The sequence below is a fragment of the Pelophylax lessonae genome (assembly GCF_965119305.1).
Source record: "Pelophylax lessonae genome assembly, chromosome: 3".
Taxonomy (NCBI): domain Eukaryota; kingdom Metazoa; phylum Chordata; class Amphibia; order Anura; family Ranidae; genus Pelophylax; species Pelophylax lessonae.
In genome coordinates, this window is record NC_138770.1 from 74,998,870 (window position 1) to 75,014,886 (window position 16,017).

A 16,017-nucleotide genomic window follows, 5' to 3' on the forward strand; every position below is an offset into this window, starting at 1 on the left:
GGTGGGCGTGGGGAGGGAGGGGGGAGGACACCGCATGCAACACCGAATACCCATAAACGAGGGGAAATAGGATGTAAGGTCACAACCCTCAATGTTAGAGGGCTATCTACCCCACAGAAGCGTGCACGCCTACTGCAGGATTTGAAACGTAGCCATACACAAATAGCATTCCTGCAGGAAACATATTTCAGGAAGGAGTCTATACCCAAATTATACAATAAAGATTTTCCCTGGGTATATCATGCCCTTTCTCCTATTGCTAAGTCCAAGGGTGTCAGTATCCTTATTTCCAAAGAGAAAGTGTGGTCATATAAGGAGAGTTTAGCAGACCCCATGGGAAGATATGTGTTAGTAAAGGGGAGTATTGGACGGACAGATCTCACACTGGTGAATGTGTATCTACCCAACTCAGACCACCTAGCTTTTCTACAACAGTTGATACCGGTCATTTTGGGTTTTAGGGAAGGTCATTTGGTCTTGGGGGGGATTTTAATTTTGTGCCAGAACCCCTTATAGATACTTCAAAGAAATCTTCCTGTATTTCATACTCGCGACTGCGGCGTCTGCAGCGTGAACTTTCTATCTTAAATCTTGTCGACCCTTGGCGGTTAATGCACCCGAATGTAAGGGACTATACCTATTATTCTCCGATCCACAACGCCTACTCTAGAATAGACCGCATCCTGGTCTCTCAGTCAGATCTTCCGTTGGTATTCTCCTCCAGCATCGACAATTTTTCTATATCAGATCATGCTCCAACTCATGTCTGCATGGGATGGGATTCTATGCCACCTAGACCTACTACATGGCGTTTTAATGAATCACTCCTGCAAAATCCAGAGACGGGGGGAAAATTGAGGAAGCGTTGAAAAACTATTTTCTAGAAAATAAAGATCACTCTTTATCTCCTCCAATCATTTGGGAGGCCCATAAAGTTGTGGTTCGAAGGGGTTATTATGCGGCTGGCTTCTCAACAAAAAAAAATTCAGGAGAAAAAGGTGAACAAGTTGCTTTCTCAAATTGAAGAATTAAGTAGACTCCATAAAAGATCCCTGGCCATTGAACATCTGGCCCCTCTTACCCGGGCAAGAGAGGAATTAAATAGTATCTTATTCTTAAAGATAAATAGGAGATTGATATGGCTTAAAAGATACTCCTTTGAATTTGCAAACAAACCAGGGATGATGTTGGCAAGGGCCCTGAGGGGACCTAGGCAACAAACGCACATCCCCCGTATTAGGGGGGCGGGAGGTGGAGAGGTGTCCACATCATCGGCAATTGCAGGTGAATTTCGTACATTCTATCAATCCTTATATAATCAGCAGAGTGAAGGGAATGGAAAAGTAAACCAAAATAAACAGTTAGAAAGGATTGAATCATACCTTCAAAACTCTGGTATGCCGGTGTTAGCTGCGGAACAAGCACTCGCAATGGAAGGAGAGATTACAGAAACAGAACTGGCCGTTGCAATATCCCAGGCTAAGACACATAAAGCTCCGGGTCCAGATGGACTCACAATGTTATATTATCAACACTTCAGGTCTCACCTGATACACCCCCTTTTGGGGCATATGAATTCTCTTCGGGACGGCTTGGCATTGCCTTTAGATTCACTGAGGGCGTATATAACGCTTATATTGAAAGAGGGGAAAGATCCCCTTCTCTGTGGCAGTTATCGCCCAATTTCTCTCCTGAATTGCGACACAAAACTTTTAGCAAAAATACTTGCAAATCGCCTCATTCCTTATATTCCACATATAATACACTATGACCAGGTGGGCTTTGTTCCGTCGCGTGAAGCAAGGGACAATACCACCCGGGTCATAGATATTATCCATGCAGCTCATGTTTCCTGTAACAAAATGGTGATGCTCTCTACTGACGCAGAGAAAGCATTTGACAGGGTGGCCTGGAGTTTCATCAAGGCCACCCTGTCATATATTGGATTGGGTCCACAGATGTTAACATTCATTCTGTCATTATATGCTAATCCATCAGCAGCTGTACGGGTGAATGAGTGGAGATCGGACTTTTTTTTAATATCGAACGGGACCAGGCAAGGTTGCCTGTTGTCCCCTCTCATTTTCATTTTAACACTTGAACCTTTTCTGTGTTCAATACGTAGATCTCCCAATATATCAGGGATGTGGGTTGCTGGTGAGCAGCACAAAGTGGCTGCCTTTGCAGATGATCTCATATTTTTCGTTACTAATCCCATAGTACCTCTCCCAAATATACTGGAGGCACTCAGAGAATACGGAGCTTTAGCTAACTACAAAATTAATCTTACTAAGTCGTCGGCACTGAGCATTTCTATGTCAATACAGGAGGAACTCCAATTTCGCACATCATTCCCATTCTGTTGGGCTGAGGGCTCGATAAAATATTTGGTGGTCCAGATTACAGCAGACCCCTCAGATTTATATAGAAAAAACTTTCTACCTTTATTGAGGAAGATCAAGGGAGACCTGAGAAGCTGGCAACAGCTATTCTCAACTTGGTTTGGTAGGTGTAACGCACTAAAAATGAATGTTTTACCTAGGATTCTATACATAATGCAGGCCCTACCAATTGCAATTCCGTCTACTTTTTTTCAGCAGATTAAGACGATGTTCCACTCTTTCATTTGGGCCCAAAGATCCCCGCGGTTACGAGGTTACAGACCCTGCACCTCCCCAAAGACCGGGGGGGGGGGGATAGGATTACCGGATATTCGTAGGTATTATAGAGCTATTCACTTGACACGGGTAGTGGACTGGAATAGCAATGGGGCCCTTAAACGATGGGTTGGGCTTGAGGTAAACGAGGCGGGCCAAATGACCCCTCCTGCACCATGGTCAATATACTCTTCTGCTGACGAGGTGTATGCACATCCTACTATAGGGACGACAATACGGGAAACCAGACGTATTCAACATTTCTCTAAGATATCCCCCAGCCCATCCCCACTGATACCGATCTTAGGGAACCCTGAATTCCCTCCGTGTAAGCGCAAAGGTACGAAGTTTGGCACACGTCAGTAAAGTTCGTATATATGATATATGGAAGAAGGGGCAAATACCTACACAGGAAGAGATTGCGGAATGGCCAGATGTTGATCTGGATTATTTCAGTATTTTTCAATTAAGACACTTCCTGAGGACATATCAGAAAGGGGGGTCTGTCCCTAGGAAATGAACCCCCTTCGAAGAGATGTGTATCTCGAAGGCCCCGCCCAAACATTTGATATCTTTATTTTATACATGATTGTCAGAAGAGCAAGAAGATTAACACCTCTCGTTTATACAGAGGTGGGAACATGAGCTTGAGATATCCTTAACCCCTGGGCAAGTCAACAAAATTTTGGCTACAGTTCATAAAACATCTATGGATTGTAAGATCAAGGAGATGGGCTACAAAATACTTACTAGGTGGTATAGAGTCCCTGAGGTGCTACATAAAATGGATGAGAAATACACGGACAGTTGTTGGCATTGTGGATCGGAAGTAGGGACTATGGTCAATATCTTCTGGTCATGTCCCCTGATAAGGGTATTTTGGATGAAAATCGCTGTAATAATTAAACAGTTGACAGAGGTAGAGATACAGGATGATCCCGCTCTATGTCTTCTGCATCTTACAAAGGGATCATCAAAAAAATATATAAAATCTCTGACACTTAGACTCTTAAATGCTGCGAAGACATGCATACCTATTCTATGGAGACAAACTCAGACTCCCTCTCTGAAAATGTGGTTCGAAAAAGTTAAAGAGATTCATAAGATGGAGGAACTGACATCGGTGTTAAAAAATTCAGAGGAGGTGACTAGAGCTCGGTGGCTGCCGTGGGTATCTGTCACTGGGTCAGAGGTGTACTCCAATTCTATTGAGGTGTAGATTTTGCATTGCATGGGCATGTGCCCTCCTCCCCTCCCGACCCTTACCCTTTTATGTTGTCAGTTTTTTAAAGGGGGTCTTTTGTTTTTTTTTTTTCTCTTTATGTAAGGTTTGGCTATGCCTCTAAATACACGATATTGCCATTAGGGGGAAAGACACATTTTGCACTAAATCCCATGGAAGGGTCTTAATTTATTTATTACCCCCTTTTATGGGGGGATTATTTGAACATGTGCACGTTTGTTTAGATTATTCTTTAGGGGTTTTTTTTTTTTTTTATTGGGTGTGCTCGGATTTGCCACAAGTGTGATATTCTGAGTTTGGATTCACAATGAGCATAATTTTTTTTACACTTTGGGGGGGGGGGGTGTTGTTTTTTTTTTTTCTCTTTTCTTGTTGTTTATCCTGATGTATGTATTATTTTTTTTATGGTTTAATTGGTCTGTATCTGTAAAAAATAAAACCCAATAAAAATTGTCAAATTTAAAAAAAAAAACAGAGCACCTAATCGATCCTAAGCAGAGAGGGAGAGGACCCCACTAGACTCACCACCCTGCAGAAACCATGCACCGCGGCCACCAGGAGAATCTGCACTGCACTTGCGGCGATCAGGAAATGAAAAGATCCAGGAGTCAGCACCAGGAGATGGGTTGGGGCTTCCACCACTGAAGTCGCCACTCAGAGGGCTCCACTGTCATGGCCGCCACTATTTTCAATGGCAAACCACAGCAAAATGGCCGCCAAACTACACAAACATGGCATGCATTGAGCACACAGGCTACAAGAAAATTCTCGACAATGCTCCGAACGCGAGCACCCTCCTGCCACTAACGGGTGTGACGTAGGACACTGGAAGGCAGCCCAAGATACAGGAAGTGCCGGAATCCACCAACACAACCCGGACCAGCGACTGCTTCATTTCACCTCCTCCAAGTCCTCCCTAAAGTGACACAGATGACTGTTTTATATGCTGACCTGTTATCTCCTCTATGTGAGTTTTAACTTGCTTTTATGGAATAAACTACTTTTATATCTGCACTGAGGTGGCGCTGCTCTTTTCTCCCTTCCCTGCTTGTCTATTACAGAGTTCATCCAGCTCTGTCTGAAGCTGACAGCCACCCCACCTATTTTATACATCATCAAACAGTGACTGAATACCTCCATGGTCATACACTAGGATATGTGACCATTCACCCATGTACCAACCTCACAAGCGCTGGTCAAAGTTTTTTGTTTTATTCTGGTGTACAATTGTGAAATCTGAAGTGGTTAATATGTATCTGTAATATAATAAAAACACAGGGGCAGACTTAATTTTTGTTTATTGAAGAATATTTTTCACCTAAGCAGGATGTAGTCTGGTTTACTAGATAAAAGAAGTAGATGACCAGAATAAAAATGGGTAACATCTTCTGAAGTGTCTTCTTTAGGGTTTGCATCCTGCTATATATTGCTTGTGGTTCTTCCCTTTGCAACGATTGTTCCAAACCGGCCTATAACAGAAGACAAGGTATTAAAGGGCAAACAAAGGGGAAATAATAATTTTATACATCACTAAGGAAGCTTCAGTGCTCATAATAACCAAATAAAGGGAAGGAAAACTCCTAACTATGCCTAAAAATAAAAGGATGAAAGAGCACATCTTTGTTTTCTTTCTTTTTGCTTTTAACATTTTTGCACTACAACTTTGATTCATAAAAACTTTATGCACAGTGTAGTTCATCCTGTTTAACACCTTTAAACACAACTCCACCATATTTTCAGGTAATTTTAGAAGTAACACATGATTTTGCATCAAATGGTAATAGGCCTGCTTGACTAAGGGATAAAAATTAGCCAACAGTTCACTGAGTCTGTCCATGTTGCTGATGCAAAACTGCCCTTCCACTGGTCAGTTTCTATCAAACTCTAATAAAAAATGAGGAGACCGCAGATGATAAAGCAGTGTAAAAAATTTCCAGGAGCAGGGTGGTTTTAAATCAGCAAGTTTACGTGTAAATGTGCTAGAGACACTGGGCACAGACATGGGTTTTTTCTACAAGAGTTGAGAGCTAGTGTTGGGCGAATGGTTCAGCCCGAGCATGAATTTGGGCCAAACATCGGCGTTCGCCTGTTCGGCGAACAAACAAATTGTCGGGGCGCTCGGCCGTTTGTGCCCCACAATGCACTACACCGTGGCACAGTGCATTGGAAGCCCTGATTAGCTGAAGCAATGAAAGTTTTGCTCAATCAGGACACATAGCACTGTCAAAGCCATGATTGGACACTGTCATGGTGACTCTCTCCAAACATGGCTCATTGCTCTTAGTCCCACCCCATATAAAATATCCTTCCCATAGCAGCCATTTGTAGTGTGATATTGGTGTGGAGAGAGGTAGAACAGGGATCTACCTAACTAGCGAGTTATTGTGCTATTGTGTGCTATTCTGATTCTATTGTGTGTGTAAAGTATCCGTTTAGTGTAAATATAGTGATAACACAAGAAAACTCATCCAAGCTCTACCACTATATTGGAAGGTGTATGAGGGGAGCTGGTGCACTGGCCAAGTCGTTCACTGCAAATCCATAGTAGAAAAGATAAGCCGTCAACCCAGCAGCTTCTTCATTCAAAGGATTTTTATTTTAGCACAACAGCGATAACAGGATCCAATAAAATGCATTTTATTGGATCCTGTTATCATTGTTGTGCTAAAATACTGTAATCCTCAGTGACCCAAGGAGTCTTCTTCTCATGCCTCCACAAACTTGTGGTGCATGGGCTCCCTTATGCTTCAAAGCCTGCGAAAGGACCAGAGAATACATGGCATCAAGGAGAAGGATCACTATTAGTTGGCAACCCTCCTTGACCACCATTGCAAGGGGAAAGCCCCATCCTGTCTGACAGAGGAAGCATAGGATTAGATATCTTGAGGACACCTTAAAGAGGAGTTTATGTAACCCCTTTCCAGACTCTGCTAGGTTACAATCTCATACAAAAACTTAATTTTGAGGCTTCTGTTGGTCAAGAGAGGAGCGGTGTAAAAGGGGATGACCTCAGTGATGCATTTCAAAAATTTTTTAGTCCTCAGCGCCTAGAGCTGTCAGCTTTCACATCCTATCGCCAGACCCTGCCTCATATGGTCGGAGATTATCTAGGGGTGAAAACAAATATGGAGAACTTTCCAGTTGACAATCCACTGGGTTAATAGGTCATGAGAATAGACCACTGGCCAGAACTTGCCCAGTATGCAATTGAGCTGCTGGGCTGCCCTGCATCCAGCATGCTTTCCAAACAGGTATTTAGTGCTGCTGGAGATTTTATGACAGATAAAAGAGTTTGTCTGTCCACAGACTCCGTGGACCGACTCACATTTATCGAAATTCAACTATCCCCGCCTCCTCCTGTTTATACCAATTTTGTACTATGTTATTTTTTTGTTTACTTATTTTACTTGCTGCAATATCCTTAAATATGTTGTACGTATTGGCCTTAATAGTTATGTGTTTTACAATTTGGCCCCATTCGATTTACATTTACCAATCGCCACATTTCTTTACCCCCATGGGTTAAAATTCAGCCACCACCTCTTCCGCATTCCGGGCCCAGCTGTGGCTCATTGCCATGACTCCGCAACATATTTATGGATGGAAACTGGAGATGTCATGACGCTGCTGAGGACGTCTATGACGAAACGCTTATGGCGCTGTCACATCATTTCCGGTTCCGGCTCCAGAAGGAACGCATTGCGTTTCAAACACTTCCTGATCGCGATTTATGTTTGTTTACCATACCCCAAGGAGAACTCGGAGTAGGACCCCTAAGAGGACCTTTACACCTTTACAGGATTGGGAGACCATTAAGGATACCCCTATCCCCTCCCATGAGAATCTAGTGAGGCCCCAAGGATACCCATTCGGGATTGCCAGGCAGAGACCCCCAAAGGGACCCAGGACCCACCGGAGGAATATACCTATTTATACCTGCCCTATACCCCTGTGTGGGGTGGGTATTTCCATTGAGTGTGCTACTTACCCCATGGATCTCGAGCACCCCACCATTATACCCACCACAGGGTTACCACTGTCACCATCACTTAAGGATTTACTAATTGTGCTGCACGATATATATGGACTGTTGCTACTATTTATATATATTCATCATATTGTTTTTGCACACTATCTGGAAGCACTGCCACTTTATCTATATATATATATATTGAAGATCAATCAGTGACCACTTGATTTTATTTATTATTTGAGTTCTGTATTTATGATTACATCCTGCACCCGTCTGTTAGACCTATCTAGTGTTCACCATCACTGATTCCCACCAGGTTAGTCTACACTCCTTAAATACCGGCCACTCACCTTTGGCTAGTTGTTTTGTATACTATATGCCTTTTTGCACCAATATCAGTTGAACTTTACCTTTTATTATCCATTTTATGTGTTTTTGCCATTTCTATACAACAACAATTTAATTTACCATTTTTACTGGAGTTTTACCATCAGTGGCATATTTATTATTCAATGGCACCTTTCAGCCGTCTCTTGACATTTTTTACACATTTATTATATCCATTCACCAACCACCTTGGCAGCGCCACACCCCTTGTCCTTTCCATTTATCGAAAAGAATTAGTCCTGGATTAGCAGGAGCAGCTTTTAAGCCCCTGATACCAATGTCGCTGATTAAGTGCTTTCTGGATCTGGAATCTCTGAAAAACTGTCTAGGCTGCCTTGCTTTGTGGATGTCGATTTCATCTGGAAGAAATTTTATTTGTGTAGGTTTCATTGGCACAATTACCACCCAAGGACCAATTTTTCCGCACCTTTCTGACAGTTGCATATCATTTAAATTTTTGACAGCAAGGCCAGTTCTTGCTTTCATCAAGAGTACCTCTACAATTTTACAGTGTGAAGGCAACACTGACACCCAAAGACCAATTTTTCCTACACCTGTTACTTCTATCCAAAGTCTGCGAAAGAGACACCAGAGTTTATCCAAAAAATCTCTAATCTTGTTCCAAGTTCACTTAATTGTGGCCTCATCACAAAGACTGGTTCCTCAAGCTGTTGTTTATGTTTATAAATTAAAGAAAGCTTGCTGGGAAAATTTAATTTTTTTTTACCTTTATAAATGTCATTTTTGCTGCAGCAGGCTCTATACACGGTACAGATGTGCCAGTAAGGGGACCCCCATGCACTATATTTAAAGGAATTTTTCATTTTTATTTTTTCACTTTAAGCATCAGTAAATCACTGCTCATTTAAAAATGATGTTTTTTACAAACTTTTTTTTAATTTATACATGCCCCGCAGGGCAGTACCCGAAACCCTATAACCAATTTATGCCCAATTACTTGCATAAAGGCCTTCAAAATGGGCACTTTTGTTTTTTTCCAGTTCGGGTCCCATAGACTCAAATGGGGTTGGTTATTTGGTTCCAAACTTTCACGATGTTCGTTCTGGTACGAACCAAACCGGGGGGTGTTCGGCCCATCTCTTTTGAGAGCTAGCAGATGATTGAGTAGTGTAGTGTGGTGTAAAAAATGGCCAGTGGCCAGTTTTTATCAGAGAAAATAGGACTTACTGGTGATTGACTTTATATTTACCTGTGTGAATATAGGAGTTTAATGAATGTGAGGTGGTTTAGGTGCATAATGTTCTTGCACTTTTTTTCTTTAAATTGTTGTGAATATAAAACAGTTCCAAGAACAAATGGTCAATAACAAGTGAATGCTGCTGCTATATCTCGAAGAGAAATGAAAACTTTAAACCTGCTGCTGGACCAGATAGAAGTCATAGGATTTTAATTGCAATTAAAAAAATAAAATAAACTCACCAATAGGATAAAAATGTGCATTTAAAATTTTTTGCATTTGCGCCTGAAAATGTTTTCAACTTCAATCAGTGGATCCCGAGTGCAAAACTCTAACCTTTACAGACTTTCTACCTCTCAGGTCCATAGTGAGGAGCAAGTGCAGTTGCTCTAGATCTGAGGGTAACATGCAAGGAAAATAACAGCATTTTAGCTTGCACATGATTTAGATTATAGAAATCAGCAGGCTTTCCCTAATCTCAGAGCTTTCCCTCAGATCTAGAGCAACTTCACTTCCAAGTGCACGTAGTGCACAGTATACTGTAAATGTACTTTCCTTTAGTAAATCAACCTCATTGACTACCCTTTGCTTAGCTGGGTTGGCTGGCAAATGCAAAAGTCCCCTTATTGGCCTGCTAAGCCTGCTAGCCATGGCTCATTATAAAAAGAAAAAAAAAAGACAAAAATGATCAAGGATCAAACCACATCCCTGTCTAAAGTAAAGTAATATTGGATGAATGTGTAAAGTACAAGTATTTCTGGATAAGATTTCTATGTTATGTCTATGCCTTACCACGCATTTAAATCTTTAACGCTTTTTACGATCTTCTTGAGGCATATGATGTCATCTTTAAAATCATCATTTAGAAATTCTACAGAAGAAAATCAAAAGGAAAATGATTAAGGAGGAAATGTTGTTTACTTTAAAGCAACTGAAAGGACCTGAAAGTGACGAATTTGAGAAGACCGGTGCTCAACAGAAAGTAAAGATTGGAGGAAGGGGCAGTGGTTGTTGCTCTGCAAGCTAGTGAAGATCGGAGAAAGGGGCAGTGACCATTATTTTGGAAGTTAGTGAAGATTGGAGGAAGGGTCAGGCACTGTTGCACTGCCAAATGGTGATCGGAGGAAAGGGCAGCGAAAAAAGTGAGAACAAGACCCTTCGTTGGCATGTCTTGGTTGTTTCAGTTTATTTTTAACCAAGCAATACGTTAAGGGTTTTCATAGAAAAACAAATCAAGCAAAACTACCATATGGCTATTTATGATTTTATCTATATAGTGCTTTAGAAAACTATAATTTGAATTACACATCAAAGACCAATACTGTTATTGAGTTTTGGGCCTTGAGTCTAGTCATTTGTGCCCCATGTGATGTCCTTTATCAAGGAATTGGTGCAATACTCTAAGTTTTGACATTTTACTTCCCATGGAGTTCTGTAGCATGGAAACCGAAATACAACAGGATACAGGAAAAAGAACCAAAAATAGTCACCTACTAGAACGAGGAAAGATGCTCGTATATAAAATGCTATAATTTAAATAACACATCAAAGGCCAATGATGTTATTGGTTTAAGGAGTTTTGGGCCATTAGTCTAGTCAATTGTGCCCCATGTAATATCCTCTATCAAGGAATTAATTAATACTCTAAGTTTTGACATTTTACTTCCCATGCAGCTCTGAAAAATGGAAATTGTAATGCAACAGGATATAAGAAATTGACACAAAAAGTATTCACTTACTGGAACAAGGAATTTTGCAAACATTTTTAGAAGGAGCCTTTCCATCCTTGCAATGTTGCCTGCTGTTAAATTGACATAAACCAAAGCCATGGCCATTCTTGAGTTTCTTTTTTAACTTGGAATTGTAGTTACTTGAATGCCTAAATAAACACATCCCTTTGAAAAAAATAAAAATAAATAGAAATAAGAAAAGTAAAAAATAGGTACCAAATTGTATACAATCAGTGTACCAAACCACTCATCAAACCATGTGTCTACCCATCCATCCTTCCTTACCTCGATTCATCCACCCATCCTCAACATACAATACTAATTTGTTCTTGCTTCAGACTAGGGATGAGCAAATATGAGAACCTTTGTTTTTTTTTTGCAAAATTTCACCATTGTGGCAAAATGTACTTAAGTCAACAGAGAAAGAAAATTGTTGTGGTTTCTGGTGGGTTTTAATAGTGGAATGAGCATTACATGTCTCCTGAGGGTTACACTATAGTTGCACTATCATGCATCTGTTTTATGCTAACAAAGTTCCATTATTACTATTTTTTTTTTTAGATTATTAGACCTTATTAGATTTATGTTTTTTTTACAGAAAAAAAGACAACAAAAAAAGTAAAAAAAAAAGAAAAAAATTGAAAGCTACAGTACACAAATAATTACACAAAAAGACACAAACACAAAGAACACCAAGGGCCCTATTTATAGAAAAAAATGCCTCAGTAGCTGTCACAAATAATTTCCATAAGGGGTTTAATACCTGTATTTCCTATGATCGTTAGATCAATCTAGTGGTCATATTCCGGTATTTTCCTAATTGTGGTAATTTCAATATGTACAGATATTAGACACATGACAGGGATTATTCGTGACGGATGTGTGCATGCAAAGGCATTAGCACACTCATTTTTTTATTTTAATAAATGGAACCCTTAATTAAATAAACTAAACCACTGTAAATACAACATTGTACATCCCCACCTAAACAGTTTGAGTGAAATTGAGAGTTTCTTCTCTCTGATGGCCAAGTCAATTTCACCAAAATCACTGATAATATCGGATGAACTGTCGTGATCGGCTCTCGAAAGCTCTATGCTAACGATCCGATTATTGTACCATCGTTTTGAAAGCGCTATTTTTCGGCCGATTTTCGGATCATGTGTACGGGCCATAATAAGGAGGTTAGTGCATGCCCATTGATGGCAAATTGCTTCATGACTCATCTTTATCAGCTTGTCTGGGCAAAGATCCGGTCATGATTATAGAAGTGTTGCATGCAAATTTTTAATTTTTTACACATGAATGGCAGAAAATGGAAACACACTTTTTTCATGAACACATTAGGGTTATGTTCTCCTAAAACAGGAGAGTGCAAAATCTGGTGCAGCTCTGAATGAAAACAATCAGATTGCAGGTTTTCTGTCAAAGCTTAAAGTGGAGTTCCGGTCTATTTTGCAACTTTAGTGATTCCTGGAGTACTCGCTATGCTGATCAACAATTGGGCATTTTCATTTTTTTTCAGGGGTCCCTTACCTTATTTTCAGGGCATTTTTGATTGTACTTCCTCCTTATCCCCCCTCTGTGGCCACGGCCACCGACATCACTTCCGCCTTTGCATTGCATCCTGGGAACTGTTTGTCATCACTCCCAGGAGGCTGGAATCAGGAAGAACTCCCAGAACACTCCCTGGAATCAGGAAGAAGGACACAGCAGATTACACTGCGGCTTCAGATGCCCACATCCAAGATGGCCTCCCTCAGACAGCGTTTTTAAAAGTAAGATTTTGACTAAAATCCAATACTGTACACCTTGTAAGTATGAGAATAGCGGTTCTGTAAAGGGCGATGGATTAGTATTATAGAGATATTTTTAGTTAAAAAAGGTATTTGAGGCCGAAACTCTGCTTTAATTTAACAAGCTGACGTTAGATGATGATTGGCTACCATGTTCAGCTGCAGCAGATTTTACACTCTTCAGTTTTGTAAACCAACCCCATTGTCAGTACATTTTTACTGAAGTATATGTATTTATATTTACAAAAGCAGTAGTATTAATGCTGTAGTAGTTGAATAATGTATTAATAATAATAATAATGCTAATAATAATAATAGTGATAATAGTAATAATAATAATACTGCTGTAGTAAATACATTTACCCCATTGTCAGTACATTTTTACTGTAGTATATATGTTTTATACTTACAAAAGCAGTAGTATTAATGCTGTAGTAGTTAAATAATATATTAATTAATATTAATTATATATTAGTAATACTGTAATCGTAATAATAATAATGCTATTAATAATAATAAGTATTAATAGTGAGAATAGTAATAATAATAATGCTGTAGAAGTTAAATCAATCCCATTGTCAGTACATGTTTACTGAAGTATATGTGTTTTATATTTACAAAAGCAGTAGTATTAATGCTGTAATAGTTAAAAATGCACTTACTGATACATAAAACTGTAAAATCTCATTAAAGTGCATGTAAAATCTAACAATGAATTTCTCTTTTTTGGTCCCTTTTGGTGTGTTAAAGACTAGGGTCACCCTCTGAACATGTTACATTTTACACCAGTATTTAGGTTCCTCATCCTCCCCCTCACTCCCCTTCCCTGTGACAATAGGTGAGGGTTCTTCTCCCCGCAGTCGCTGTCACATTTTAAAAAGGCTGTGCTGCATTGTCAGGGTTCTTTTTGGCAGGGTAATTGTGTCACCCCCTACATAATGGAAAATGAAGGAAAGATAAGCATGTTATTGAACTTTGTTTCCCCTACAGGGATTATTTCATGTTTTATGAAGTGTTTTAGCAAGGGTGGCAGGGGTCACTCTAGACAAGCGGACCTTCATTTGTTTCACACGCTCCCCCTCCCAGAAACTGCAGCTCACAGTGACAGGGTTTTAAAACAGAAGCAATGCTGCCTTTTCTGAAAGAAGTGAGCAGGACTAGTTGTGGCCAGGTGCCTATTGAAAAGCAAGGCTTGGGAATCAGCAGTGACAATACGTATAGCCATCACACTGTAGTTCACACAGGCACATCCTACATGGCATTGGCAATGCTGCTCCAAATGCTGGAGCAGTGCAGCATTGTTACCACACCATCACAGGAAGCTGCATGAGGTGGACGCCACTATTTGTGGGACTTTGCATTGGAACAAAGAGAAAACCATACCTGCAGGCACACTTATCATGAAGTGCTGTAGCACATGTGTTTTATATTGAGAAGCCATAGGCCTTAAAGAATCTGATGTTTAGGGGAAGGGTTGCCCACTTGGATCCACCCTAGGATGTGAAAACAAGACCTTCTGACCACTGAAAGTGCTCTTTAGCTCTCTTTAAGTTTTGCCAATTTTCTTGAAAATCTTTCTTCAACTCAACTAATTCATTTTTATTCAAATTGATAATGGGGAAGAAAGTGCTGAATCAAACATTTTCCTCCTCTCTCTGTTAAGTGAATGAAATAAGCATAACAGAGAAAATCAGATATCTATCAATGTATAGTCAGCATGATCCTATGCTCATGCTTTTGTTCTGTTATGACTAGTGTTGAGCGAACACGGACTGTATTATTCGTGTTCGTACCGAATAATTGGATTTTTTGTACACTTTACTGTATGTTCGGGTAAAAATCCGTGTTCGGTCGTTTTATCTCCGGGTTTTGCATGCTTTGGCGCTCTTTTCATGGCGGGCTTTCAACAGCCAATCAACAATCGTTTAACTGGTGTGCCTTAAGCCATCCCAGCCATGCCTGCAAATGTCTCAGTAGCTGTGATTGGCCGTCTGAAGCATGTGACCAAGTCTTTATAAGTTCCAGGCAGCCGCAGCGGCTTCATTCTGCTGCTTAGATCAGGGACAGAGCACACATACGTGCTGGCTGCTGATTAGGGAAAGACAGGCAGGAAAAAACCATTTGTGTCCGGATAGAATTTAGGGTCAGGTCGGAGTGTTTAGGCAGGGCGAGTTGTAGGCATTTTAGGGATAGAGTCTGCTGAATTATAGGGTCAGTGTCTTCTACAAACTACAATCGATATTGCTGTGTGGGGGGTGGGGTCTGCACTCAATCCTGATCTACGATCTCTTCTCAATCCTGTTAGGGAGAGGCTGCTGCTGAATTTTAGGGTCAGAGTGTTCTACAAAGTACAATCGATATTGCTGTGTGGGGGGTGGGGTGACTCTGCACTCAATCCTGATCTACGATCTCTTCTCAATCCTGTTAGGGAGAGGCTGCTGCTGAATTTTAGGGAAACTGTGTTCTACAAACTACAATCGATATTGCTGTGTGGTGTGGGATAGGAGATAGGCAGGTGTCAGTGATCCACATCCATTTTTCTGTGTGTGAGCTGCAGTGAACACAATCTTTTTGGGCTGCAGTGAACACAATCTTTTTGGGGTGCAGTGAACAACATCCTTTTAGGGTGCAGTGAACACAATCTTTGTGGGGTGCAGTGAACAACATCCTTTTAGGGTGCAGTGAACACAATCTTTGTGGGGTGCAGTGAACAACATCCTTTTAGGGTGCAGTGAACACAATCTTTTTGGGGTGCAGTGAACAAAATCCTTTTTGGGGTGCAGTGAACAACATCTTTTTTGGGGTGCAGTGAACACAATCTTTTTGGGGTGCAGTGAACAAAATCCTTTGTGGGGTGCAGTGAACACAATCTTTGTAGGGTGCAGTGAACACAATCTTTTTGGGGTGCAGTGAACAAAATCCTTTTTGGGGTGCAGTGAACAACATCCTTTTTGGGGAGCAGTGAACACAATATTTTAGGGGTGCAGTGAACAAAATCCTTTGTGGGGTGCAGTGAACACAATCTTTGTGGGG

The 16,017-nt window shown here is 40.7% G+C and overlaps 1 pseudogene across 1 annotated transcript in view; it reads right to left on the reverse strand.

Moving 5' to 3' along the window:
* Nucleotides 1–5,201: 5,201 nt before the first annotated feature.
* The window catches only part of LOC309551435 (lysozyme C, milk isozyme-like), a 361,460-nt pseudogene continuing 350,644 nt past the window's right edge, over nucleotides 5,202–16,017 (reverse strand). The window contains exons 2-4 of the transcript in view: nucleotides 11,198–11,353; nucleotides 10,251–10,329; nucleotides 5,202–5,369 (exon numbers count right to left, since the gene is read on the reverse strand). The product of the transcript in view is annotated as a lysozyme C, milk isozyme-like (transcript). The remainder of the gene's footprint in view (nucleotides 5,370–10,250; nucleotides 10,330–11,197; nucleotides 11,354–16,017) is intronic.